Genomic DNA, 14,321 nt, shown 5'->3' with positions numbered 1-14,321 from the left:
TCAAAAGTAGAATATAGAAATCCAGAACGATTGGTCAGTGTGTTTTATGTGTTTAAATGTCGGTGTTTGCGAGTGGGTGGGTCTGTGTATTGTAAATCATTTTTTTATGTAAGGAGTAACCTAATGAGGATGTGCCATACATGTGTTATATAGTACCGGTAAAGGTGAGATGTCAAAGGTCAGTGCTCCTGAAAGCTTGACTCGCTTGTAGCTATTGAGCACTCCCACACTGACCTTCAGAAGCTGCACAATTAGCTGACCTTTGACATCCTATCCCATCCAGTGAACCCTTAAGCACAAAGAACATGCTTACGCATTCTTATCCCACATTTTGTGTTTGCTCAGAACAAAGCAAACATCTTAATAAGGCTGCACGGTGAAATGGAGAGGACACATGTCTTACTGCATTGTCTCTCTCTGTCTGCTTTTATATAACTGGCATAGACATTTTAATGTACCTCTGTCAGCCTTTTAAGTACTAAGGTTTATTATCAGCACAGAAACAGCAAAGAGTGCATGCATATTATGTATTTTTAATGGGTGTTAATATGGGTGGATATATGGTTCTCATAGTTTTGAAGTCATGCATGGTCATTTTTAAATGACCCATTGTCACAAATGCTCTAGTTAGACAGGTGATTGAGCTTTGCATTGTACATTTTAGAGTGCATCTATGGTGGTAAATTATTTTACCAGTATGCCCCATTTATTTTAGTTACCTAATAATTAACCATAACCACACTTTATGTACTAAATATGATTCTAAATTCAGAACAGCAGGCACACATTGGCAGAGGTTAATGGTCATGCAGGAAGTGCTGATATGGACTCCCTTGCCTGGATAAAGGGCGTCCATAAGCCCTGCTCAGTCTTTAACTGAGTACACGACTGAATATTTTAGCCCATTAAAATAATGTAATGAACGCACAATGTAATAGGCTCTCATTCATATGCAAATCAAAGTGGATTCAACCCTGGCCTTGCTGATCCCTCATTCCACATTGACGCTTTATGACAGGAGATGTTTTCTGGTTATACTGTAATTGCCTAGATGCACTGACAACCAATGAGTTTTTATATAAGTGCAGCAGAGATGTGATTTTTCCAGGTGTAGGGCTTCTGGCCCATGACAAATTCAACGTATTTCAATAAAAATAACTTAAACAGGGCAAGAAAGTTCAATTCTTAAATTTTTGCATTTGAATATTTTACAAATGACCAATAACAATTTTAATAATGACATGTTAAAGCACCAAGGTCATTTCTCACAATCATCTGCCCTTTTCTTTATATAATTTTGTCATTTTAATACTACCCATTATAAGTTAGGATCCCACCGCCTTTTTGAATGTGAAGGAGATTTTGCTTTTCGTTGTTTCCTTCAAGGCCATTTGCAGCTCTCTCCATTATTCCTGTCACACCGTGACTAAATACCTATTGTTTAAATTTTTGATAAGGAAATCTTTCAAAAGGAAGAGAATGAAAGCAGATAGGGATGTATGATGGTTAAGGGGATTCATTCATGTGGTACTGCGTTATTTATTTTCCAAGTGCCTGTTCCAGACGGAATCAGCGGTCTATCTTTCTATCTTTATTGACTGTGTCTAGACGACTCTATTCACTCACTGAACACATTTAAAGCTGCCAATCTGCAAAGGCCATTAGATTGTAATGTGTTTCCAAAATATATATAGCACACAATTAAACTCATTAAAACTGTAATTAGACTAATGGATTACTAAATTGACCTAAAATAAATGTTGTTTGTTGTTACCAGTTAACAGAATTGTCTTCTCTAACAAAAGAAGACAAATAAATCAAATGTTTTATACAAATTAATATGTATTTATAATAAAAGTGCATTATTTATTTATGCAAAGTGTTCATAAGATGATTTTATTGCTCACTTTTCAAGAGTGTAAATGGATAGTTCAATCAAAAATTTAAATTCTGTCATAATTTTCTCATCCTTATGTTGTTTTAAACCTGTATGAATTTCTTTTTTCTGATGAACAGAAGGTATTTTGATAAATGATGCTAAGCACACAGCTTATGGTGGAATTCAGTGCTTACCATCATTTATCAAAATACCTTCTTCATCATTTATCATAATACTTCCATAATATTTGATTTAATTAGTAAACAATGATTAAAATAAGATTTTAAAGAGATCATTTAAAGGCAGGATAGGCAGGAACCATCCAAAAAAACTTCTCTACAAATTTGTTTAAACTGTCTTCATATACCAATACATAATTAAAATGTAAGTACTCTGAAAAAAAGAGAGTATAAAACTCGATTGTTTGTAGACCTCTCAATGTTGTTTTAAACACAGCTAATTATTTCCATTCAGGATGAAACAAATGATTGGCTTGCGCGACTATCACTCTCTCTCGCAACCATGGCACAACCCCTCTTGCTACGGGATCTGCCCACAGTATTCACAGTATATTCAGAACTCACAGTACCTGCATATCCAGTCAGCGAAGCCAAACGAGGCAAAAAAAAGGAAATAAACGAAGAAAACAAACGAGAGTAAATATCGCGTGGCTTTCCCCCGGGTCGACGATGCGGTTAGCGGTATTGTCTCCAGAGTGTAGTCCTCATCAGAGTCAACAATGCTTTCATCACGGAAACTCTTACATGCAAAACACCGTATATTTTATGAATCTTCCACGAAATTCACCTTCATCACAGTGTAACTGATGGTAATAAAAAAACTTGTATAAATGCAATCTATTTTTAGTTTTGTCTTATAAATATAACTAGCTCGTTTGTTACCGAATCAAACAAGATATATTTGAAACTTTACCAGTATCGATATGCTAGCTTAATAGTGAGTACTAAAAGCCATCATATTTGTTTATATTCATAGTGATAAGGTTAGGTGTATTATTACATGTGATTTTGACATGATGTTACTACATGCACCGCGCTCCCTTCTCTCCGCTCGTCTGAGGTAAATGCTTCTCCCAGCAGAGCCGGTCAGCGTCGCGCGTTCATGTGTTTTGGGGCGTGGCTTTAGAAGGAACCCAGAAGGGAGGGGGTGGAGTGAATGGAAAAATGAGCTGTGTTTAAAACAGTCGTGAGAGGTCTAGAGACACTCGATTTTTATACTCTCTTTTTCAGAGTACTTACATTTTACTTATGTATTGGTATATAAAGACAGTTTAAACAAATTTGTAAAAAAGTTTTTTTTAGATAATTCCTGCCTATCCTGCCTTTAATTCCTACTGGCACATCTGATTAAACTTTGTTCATGTGGTTTTGACAGAATGATTTTGATAGTGCAATCAGTACACATGTGATTGTTTTTAGCAACAATATTTGAGGAGTTTGGTTACAAAACGCGATAAACAGTATTAAAGGAACAGTATGTATTTGTGGCCAAAACTGGTACTGCAATCACAAAACTTGTGGCTAAAACTGGTACTGCAATCACTCAACTGGTGGCCAATACACAACATGACAACATAAACATCAGTTTAGTGCTGCAACTCCACTTTTTAAATGACAATATCCTGGCCAGACCACTGTTGTCAGTGATAAAAGTATTTGAAATGAAAATGATTTCTTAATGTTTAGTGACATATCAGGGACATTTTATGATTAATTGATATAAATTTCTTACATACTGTTCCTTTACAAAAAAAGCTACCGCCAAAATCAGTATTGTATGGTCAGTATTCAAAAATAAATTCTTAATTTTACACAAAATCCAATATCCGCCGTGTTATTCTGTCATCTTTTCTCTCTTTTTTCCCAAAACGTTATAAACGGCAGTCCTCCTTCTCTGCAAAATGCAATAAATCTGCTCAACAAATCACAGCGCACCATTCCACGCATTGTAAACAATAATGGTGGCACGTTGAATACACACAAAATCCTAGTTTTCTTCATCTACTTTGTACTTCATGATGAACAAATAAACAAAAACAAAATAATACTTTGATGGCATTCATAAACCTGTGGTGGTTTTCTGTGGCAGGGAAGAAACGTAAGCCATCAAAATCAAATAATTTACAACTGTGCTTGTTCTCACACGACAGCATCAAGCTTCTGTCATGCTAACACATTGTGAAAAACTTTCTTATGAAAAACTTTCCATTATTTTACTCGAAGTCAAAGAAAATCGAGCAAGACCTAAACATTTTACAGCTGATCGCTGTCAAAAAAGTTCAGCGATGACTTCCCAAGGATGACAATTGCAATGACAGTGTTCTTAATGTTTATTTATTTAATCAGCGTATACCACTAGTCAACTAAATGAATATACAATGGCAAAGGTTAATGCACATTTATATTGATTCAATAGATTTATAGCATTTTGCGTATAAATAAATCTTTGAAAATCAAATTATGGATTTGAATTTTTAATGTTATTTTACCCAAAAAGCTATGCTATGTGAAAGTTTGCAACAGAAAATAGTGGTTTTCATCGTGTCACTTTCTTGGTATAGAAAACACATTTTTACAGGAATTAGTCAAAATGGATTTATTGCGTTTTGGAACCAAACTCTTTATTTGATTCAGCTGGTTGCCATAGTTCATGTTTCATCATCACCTTTAGTTGTGCTAAATGATCTGTAAACAAAGTGGTTTCTCTAGTTTCACTAACCTCCATGTCGCCTCCCATTTTCTGTTGCAGAGAAATACGTTTTTGAAAATCTCTCATCCTTCCCCTAACAGATGTTGTCCCGTGAATCATATAGCAGTCAGAGTCGACTAATCACATTCAACTCAAAAGTTTATACACTTAGAGCAGCTGAAGACATCATTCTGTTGTGAATTACACTGCATAATTATACATGTGTGCAGCTTTAGAAAGGGTTGTCTTGAGATTGATTCTCAGTGATGAGAGCTTTAAAGCCAGCAATCCCAGTTCCTGTGCATCTCTCTGCATATGAGTGGGGCTCATACAAATTACTGATGCATGTGTTAGTGTGTTTACCTTTCCTGTTTGCATTTTTCACTAGGTAATTAACTCACTACTCACCCGCGCAGACCGGTGCGTGTAAGATCCCAGAGAGCGAGTCTTTGCTGAGCACAGCTGTCTCTGTCTGCCTTTGAGGGCTTACAGGAAGTAGAGTAGAGGATTATAGCTGTTAGTGAAAAAGTTAATGAAAGTTGGCTGAAAGCTGAGATGATGTTTAGCATACAGTGTTTGTGGATAGAGGTGCTCAATTTTAGAGGATGTGGTGGGATTGGGAGGATTTTCAACACATTATAGCTGCATCTCAAAACTTTTTTGTTAGAAATAAACAAAACTCAGTTATTGAGCAAGAAGATAAAAAGTGTTCAAAATTGTCCCATTACCTAACCCTGATTCACATTGGTAGGCCTATAATAATAATTTATATGTTGAGCTGTTGGGAACCCTTTCAGTCTGACATCATCTGACCTCAACCCACATGAAGAAAAATACAAAGTAACTTGCAATTTTTGTTTACTACATCAAATACAATGTGATTTTTATTAAGGTCTGGTAGCAACAGCACATTTTCTGATTGGTCGATGCTCTTGACTCACATGTGCTGGGGTGCCTGCTTAGCAGCTTCCCGCACCCCAAGTGGGCAGACTCGTTCACTTTTCTTTCAGAAACACCACCCAATGCAGAAAGAACCCAGCAAATTCCAATTAACACATAAACAGAACAATCGTGCAGCTTGTCTTAACATTTAAGCAGAACAGTTTGCTACAATAATGACTGAAGAGCACAACAAAAACAATAATGATGATTTACAGCCCAAGTCAAGTTTTTGTGAATGTGATCCGCTCATCCGAGCCCTCCATAACAAGCACAGAATAGCAGTAAAAAACTATGATCTTTCTTTATGTAACCTTTATGTTTGTTAACAGCTTCCCTGTCCTTATTTTCTCCAATGGTACGCAGCACATATATGAACTTCATCCTCTTACACTGATGTAAAGAGCGATTTTTGTTTCATTTATGAATTAGATTATAAAGAATGCAGACTTGTAAAAGCTTTACTTAAGCTACCTTCTGCAAACTATGGTATTTTCTAATTACTTTCTCAAAAGTGGTGGGACAAAAATGGGGAGGGGGCATACCACCCATCCCACCTGCAAATTACGCCTTTGCTAAGCATAAATAGAATTAAAATGTTCAGGTGCATGGGTTTATAGGTATTCATCACATCATGTTGTACTGATAATTAAGTTCATTACATTTGAGGTTTATGGATTTTAATTTAATGTAATTACTACGATTTTTATATGTCCAGGCGCCTCATTTATAAAGTGTGCGTACGCAAAAATCCACGGCAAAGTCCATATTTATAAAAACTGTCTTTGACGTGGAAAAGTGCTTTGCGTCACGTCAGGATCGGAGCAGACGTACACACTTTTGCTTGTCTGATTGCTGCAGGTTTTTGAAATGTAAGCCATTCTTGCTGCTCAAAAAGGATTTAAACATTGCCAAGCGCTCTTTTATATGTCAGTGACATTAATTAGGCATCGTTAAAAGTCGGAGATCTGAAACTGATTAGCTGCGCACAAGTTCAAGATCATTTGCGATTTATAGATTTCACATCTGAAAGAAAGGGGTACGTGCGTTTTCTTTGCGGACGTTCGTTTTATGAATTACACGCAGGGTTTTCCCGCAGAAAATGTGTTAGTTAAGGTGGTAGGGTTGGGGTGGGCGGGGCCAAGGGCGTGGCAATCAAAGGGGGGCGTATGCGTTATGATGAAAATTAAAATATTTTAATAAAATAAATAAATAAAATATTTATTTTTAAAACACTCAAATAAAACTTAATTTTGAAGAAACTATGACAAAAAATGAACACATACTAGATTATTATTGAATTAAATGTTTTTACCTCTAATGGGAATAGTTGCGTGATGAAGTGAAACTAAAGGGTTAATAAACACAAACTAAACCAGATTTTGTAGAACGTCTGGCGAACGATGATAGATAGCGCAAAAATTGTAAAAACTGATTATTTCCCACTATTACATTATTTTGAAGGAGTGTAACTGTAGCATGTAAATAATGCACATAAATAAAGTGAGCAAGAGCGCTCAACAATTATATCTAATCAACAGGCACGTGAAACCCTAGCAGGTTGCTCAAACAACAAAATCACCAGCTAACTTACTTTAAAATTAGAAGAACTATAGACTAATACAATAACAGGTTTAAATAACCCCAAAACATAAGTCCACTTACAGTTCTCACGGACACGCGTTTTATCAACGGGCTATCCTCTAGACATGACGGACCACGTCTTATCTCATTTCGGCCGTGTGGTGCGGGTGCACGCTCGAGGTGTGAAGCGCGTCTGCGCTACTCTCCGAGATGTTTTATCAACTGGCTAGTTATTATCCAGACAGTGACGGTCCGGACCACGTCTTTCACATTTCGGCTGTGTGGAGCGCCTGCATGCGGTGTGATGCGCGTACGCGCTATTCTGCGAGATGTGCTTGCCGATTTATTTATTATTTTTTTTGGACGACCTAGTTAAGGCGGTAGGGTTTCCAAGCTTAGGCGGGCCGCCTTAACTGAAATATGCTGCGGGAAACCCTGACACGTACACATTTTTGATCAATGATTGTAAGATCAAATATAGGATGGTTTCTACGCAGCATTTTTTAAATGAGGTATTTACATTTTAAGTACCGTTTAGCATTTGGGTTTAAAGTGTACTACCAAATAAGTATGAAGAGTTTATTTTCCAAAACTCTGACTAAAAATTAATTATTAAAGACAGTCTGGAGAGTTTCCAGACAGCCTCGGCAAAACAACTGTTTTAATTAGATGAAGAGAAGGAAGCCGGTGAGCATGTATAAATATGTATACACTAGTGAGTCTCCAGCGCAACGTTAGATAGTGTTGTTAGTTTAACTGAGTGCTTTATGTCTCCTCCCTTAGCTTTGGGCCACATTACACTTTTGCTGAATAGATGGCAACCAATTTGTGTTACACTTTGAGCCTCTTCAGTTATATTGAAACACATAAAGTCTTTATAAAGCAATACACCAATAAACAGTTCATTTCATCTGGTCATTATCACAAAATTAGCTAAACTAGGTGATCAGGGCATGTCTTGTATTTACATTTGCGCTTTTGGCAGACGTTGTCTTCAAAAGTGAATTACATTGCATTTAAAGGAACACACCACCGCTTTTCAACATTTTACTATGTTCTTACCTCAACTTAGACAAATTAAATACATACCCATCTTTTTTCAATGCGTGCTCTTAATCTTTGTACAGCACGTCGTGAATGTGTTAGCATTTAGCCTAGCCCCATTCATTCCCCAGGATCCAAACAGGGATGAATCCAGAAGCCACCAAACACTTCCATGTTTTCCCCATTTAAAGACATGAGTAGTTACACGAGTAAGTATGGTGGCACAAAATAAAACGTGGTGATTTTTTAAGCTAATAATATTGTATGGCGGAAGAGCATTTAGTTTGCAGCACCTCAACCTCATTGCGCAGTAATGCTTAAAATTGTCACGTTTTATTTTTTATGCCAGCATACTTACTTTGTGTAACTACTCATGTAACAGTCATTAAAAAGGGAAACCATTGAAGTGTTTTGTGGATTCTAAATTCATCCCGGTTTGGATCCTAAGGAATTAATGGGGCTAGGCTAAATGCTAACACATTCACAACGCGCTGTACACAGATTAAGTGCACACATTAAAAAAAGATAGGTATGTATTAATTTGTCTCGGTTGAGGTAAGCACATAGTAAAATATTGAAAAACGGTGGTGTTTTTCTTTAAGCTATACATTGTTTTGAGTTTTTATTAACTTAACTGTTTATTAACCTTCTTAACTTAGTAGCACAGCTACAAAAATAGGTTTCCTGGAAAATCTATCAGTTACATTGATATTAGTGACAACGCAGTAATACAAACATATTTCATTGGTGAATGTCACATTGTAGTAATCTGGGAATGGTGCAGCAGGTGTACAATAAACTTATTTTCTGTTTTTTTTTTTTAAACAAAAGTTAAACAAAAATAGATCATGTGTCATACTGTACCAAAATATACCTTGGGAATACAAAATTTAAGCCATGTGACTGGTGTTTTTATATTTTTATTTAATTTTTGGTGCTTGACAGCTCAGTTTCAATCACTACTATTTAGAAGTGTTTGACATAAAAGCAGTCAAATGTAATATTTAGGGCTGTCAAAAGATTAATCGTGATTAATCACATCCAAAATAAAAGTTTGTGTTTACATAACATGTGTGTGTGCTGTGTATAATTATTATTTATATAAAAAACACACACACACAATCATATATTTATATATCGTATATATTTAAGATTTTTTTTAAATATTTTTTATATAAAATATTTATATTTCTATATAATATAAATTATATAAATATATATACAGTGTATATATGCAAATATTTCTTAAATATACATGAATGTGTGTGTATTTTTATATACATAATATTTACACACAGTACACACACATATGTTATGTAAACACAAACTGTTATTTTGGATGCAATTAATCGCGATTAATCTTTTGACAGCCCTTGGCTTCTCATTCGCTTGCACACACTTTGTGTTCTGTTTCTATTTTGCCCCTTCACCCCATGTTAAAACCTCAGAAGAGCTACTGCTGTCTCACACACTGGCTGGCTGTCCATCCAGAGTTTGACAATCCACTGACAGCTGGAGTGATCCATGGGAGATGGAGAATGGGAGTGTAACAGACAGAAGGGAGACAATATTGTTAGAAATGGGGGATGTCCAGTTGGAAAGAGAACTGTTTTTTTTTTTACAAACCCCAGTAAACAGGAAAAGCCATTTAAATAACTGAATGACGAAAACGATCTGTGATGGGTAGATGACCACACACAAATTATCTCTACCTGGGCCTTGGAGAACAAGAAGGTATTAGTTTTTTCAACAAAAGATACGCATTTTGCTGATTCAGAAGATGCACATGGACCTAAAATCTGGTAAAATGCTTTAATACCTAAAAGCATAAAGATAATGAAGTTTGTGTATTTGGGGTACTTATTGTCATAATGCAGTTTACCACAAATACTAAATGAATAAAACAAAAACATGTTGAATTAACTCACAAAAATCCTATGCTTTTATATATAATGTTAAACTGGTCCAAAGACAAAGAGGTCTTGATGTTCTGGCTATGTACTGCATAAATATTCATGTGACTTAGCTTTAAAGCTCACGTAACACATGCTGTTTCTGCATTTCTGATGTTAATCTGGAGTACCTATAGAGTAGTATGACATCCTTTATATCTCCGAAGAGTCTTCAGTTTAATCAGATTTATAAAAGAAAGATTAGCTTTACCAAATCTTTCCGATAACGTACAAAAAAATTAAGAAGGAGGAGTTACTACCACGGCTGGAGCGAGTACGAGTCATGCAACACTATACAACACTTATAACTTATGATTCATGTTTGTGTCATTTATATAATATGAACGCGCCAATTTCCAACATAAGACAGAAGTCTTACTTACCGCATGCAACTCATGACCCGGTTGGGAAAATCCACTGCATCAAACACACACGCAAAACGCCGCTGCTAGCCCGGATAATAAACTATATCCATTGTTTTCATAAGGCTGACTATCTTCTCCTTACATTCAAAAACACACTTCTTCATTCGTGCCAATGTTGAGTTTTGAAATTAAACAAAGCTGTGTCGCATGATAAGATGTTTGTAAGTTCTAGCGTCTCCCGCTGATTGACGGGTACGCAGGGTTTTCCGGGGGAAGTGCCCATATAAAGAAGTGATACGTATAGAAAACCCCTGAAACGTCAGTTGGACCTGTAATCGAAAAAAACTTTCTGAAACTTGTACGAACCCTGGCGAAGTGTTCAGCACAGAAATACTCTGTAACACGCCCAAATGCTTTTTGACACTTTGCCTACGTTTAGCATGAGGAAACAACTCTATAACTGTGTTAATAAGTCAGAATGCTTGAAATACCATTGAACCCCCCCCCCCTTTAATTGATAAAACTCGCTAAAATACTGAATGTAATGATATTTTAAATGATGAATGTATAAATATTAACCCACATACATGTTTAAGTGGAAATACATTTAAACAAATATTAAAATATATGGTGTGCATTTGTGTCATAGATTTCAACCGAAAAAGCTTAGTACTAGCAAGAATTTGAATTGAATGTGCGGCAGCCAAAACCCACATTCACTTATGATACACAAACACGCATGAATACAGGTATGTACTATACACCTACAAGTGTCCTCTTCTCCATAATTACACCCAAATAGGCCCTGAACATCTAAAAGCCTTTCATTTAATACGTGGTACAGTTCTATCTGTCTGCAATACTTTGACCATGGTGTGTGTGACTGTGTAAAGGTCCATGGAGATTAGTGTTGGATGTGGTCTTTTGCTCTTTAGTGTACAGTATAGTGAATGTAATCCGAATTGCCTGCTGTGAAAGGACCCAGCTCTTACCTTTTCACTACAGGGTGTGTAGCAACAGCTGTTCTTACGACTTTCTCACAATCCTGTTTACACCTCATAGATGCTCCTCCCTCACATACCAAATTACAAAACTGGCAAATCAGCTTCGCCAGTGGCTAAAACTGTCGGAAACATATTGATGAAACATACATTTTTTTTCATCTTAAACATTATTTGAGTTCTATATACCGAAAGAATCACTCACATAATTCTTGTTCTTTAATGCAAGATACCAATTTTATAAGTCTACATGTAACTTGCCTAGATATTGTTTAGTGATTATAGCAGTCAGACTTCTAAAACATCCTATATGACTCATGTGCCTAATGCAGAAGAGGTCATGTACAGTCTGATTAAATTTTTTTACTGTCTTCAGCTATGTTTTCAATTTCAGCTAAGCAGCTGGTTTCCAAACCCTGCTAATATTGGCATCTAGACTGACTGATCAGCACAGAAACTCTTTTTCAGGCATAGTTATCAAACATCTGATTATTTCTTTTTTAATACACTTTACAAACTCTTCTATCATCTCTGATTATTTTCTCTTTTTTCTATTTTTCCTGCATCACTGTTTCCTTTCTCCTGTGTTTTTCCAGTATCTCAGAAGCTTCCCCATCCCTGTATTTCCCATCTTCTCTTTTCACACTTGTATCTTATCATCATTCGTTTTAAAGACAGTCTGACTAGCAGGCCGAGGGCACACAAGAAGTCGTTTATCCTTCTGTTCAGTCTCTGTTCTTTAGTGCATCACTAATCGGCAGATAGTCTCCTACATTCATCCCCAGAGCTTCATAAAAACCACAACTGGCTTCCAATAAAGTCACACAATGGCCAACTACAAGCCCCAAGGCCAGGGGTCTAACCCACATCATGCCTTGTATTCTTTTGCTATTTCACACATACTTTCCATTTTTCATAATTTTCTTTCTGGCTATATTAGATGGTACTATCTATGAAAAACTGTATTTTTTCTCTTAAAGCTAACTTTTTTGAATAGATACCTAAAATCCTTGAGTATAGTTTTTTACCTGACGTGAGGGGTTCTGGTGGACCAATCACAGCGCTTGTGTCCACGTAGAACTGACGCGTAAAAAATTTTGCGAGTTACAGATCAGGCTACGCAGAGCTACGCACATAACCTACGGTGTAGAGCTTACGCACGACTATAAATTAGGCTTAAGGTACACTCTGTAGTTGTCACTGGGGAAGTATCCTTTTAAAAAGGACACATTTGCACCTATATTAGTATCGTAATATGGTACATATTGGTACCAAAGTGTGCATATTATTACCTCAAAGGAAGATATTGGTATCAAATGTATACATATCTGTAGCCTACCTAAAAAGTACATATGAGTAGGCCTACCTTTTAAAAGGCTACTGCCTCAGTGACAGCTAGGGATCAGTTTTGGCCATTTTTTTCTGACAGTGTATCCAAGCTTCAGTAAGTATGGATTTTGATTCATATACAAGAAAACAGCTCTAGTCTACCTCACTATCGTTTTGAGAAATGCAACTCAAATGGGAGTGAATGCTTTGAGAAGAACGGCAAGGAGTGGGCGGGGCACATGATATAATAGGCTATCTAGTCCAGGTACATCTTAACAAATATTAAGATTTACTAAGAATAGCTGTTTTACAGAGATAATTTAACAGGAAAATCATAGTTGATGGCAAGCCAGACGCACGCAGACAAACCGAGCCTGCGTCCCAATTTGCCTACTAATAGACCCTTTTACAGCGCATGTGATCTAATAGCCTGCGCGCACATTTTGGCAATGGAAGTGGTGTTATTCCCCAGTGGTTCTAACGTGTTAGCAACTCAGAAGGTTTATTAAAACGGTTTCCCAGCATCAAAATGTTTGGTTGTTGTGTTTGGTTGCACTAATATAATATACTAATATACGTACTGTATATATGTATCTGGACACTTTATCCAGATACTCATCTGCTAACATCTTCTATCCACTCCACTATAGCAGTGGTTCTCAATCTGGGGTCCGGGGCTCCCAGGGGGGCCGCGAGATAGTGCCAGGGGGCCCCAGTTTTATGACATTTTATAAAATACATTCATTTATCATGAATTCTGTGAAATTAAACCTAAAAAAAATAAGGCAGCACTACTTTGTATAATTAAATGTTTTGTTTAATTAAAATGTGAAGTTTTAGAACTGTTTTTTGTCATAAATTTTCTTGGGGGGGGGCTTGCAAGGAATGTACCGTACACAAAGGGGGCCGCACGCTGAATAAGTTTGAGAACCACTGCACTATAGTACACGGATCTGGTAGCTGTGTTGAAAAAGTTAATAATGTGAACTTTTTAAAATAACTTTCTCTGTGTTGCTTCACTGCTGATTCTTGACATACTTCCATTGCCAAACTGCGTGCGCAATCGCTGCCACCTCATCATTGTGTACAAACAGAAAAAGGGTCTATTCTATGCCCTAAAAGTACAGTATGTGCAGTTTTTGTTATGAAAAAGTATAGACTTTTGAGTGCATTAAAGGAGATCCTAAATCTAATTCCGACTACTGCTTACTACTACATGATACTACATGACCCTTCAATAGCAGTGAATTATCTTGTGCTGTAACAGTAGTACATGATCCGAGCACATCGCTGTGATTTGAATATGAGAAAGCAAAACATAAGCCCCTGGCCACCAGGTAGGCTGGCTTCATTCCCCTGGCATTGAATGGGAGATTATTATTTTCATGCTGGGCTTCTTGTCATATCTCTGCCTGCTGGGAGTCTTATCAAATGTAAATATACACTGCAATGCGCTTCATGCCCCGGCTCAGCTGTTGTTTTCTTTACACCCTACCACCATCCACCACTCCCTCATGGC

The 14,321-nt window shown here is 36.6% G+C and overlaps 1 pseudogene; it reads left to right on the top strand.

The window, feature by feature from the left end:
* Positions 1-14,321, top strand: part of LOC141365303 (kinesin-like protein KIF26A) — a 97,242-nt pseudogene that overhangs the window by 22,705 nt on the left and 60,216 nt on the right.

The sequence above is a fragment of the Misgurnus anguillicaudatus genome, chromosome 7 (assembly GCF_027580225.2).
Source record: "Misgurnus anguillicaudatus chromosome 7, ASM2758022v2, whole genome shotgun sequence".
Taxonomy (NCBI): domain Eukaryota; kingdom Metazoa; phylum Chordata; class Actinopteri; order Cypriniformes; family Cobitidae; genus Misgurnus; species Misgurnus anguillicaudatus.
This window is presented reverse-complemented; position numbering and strand designations above follow the sequence as displayed.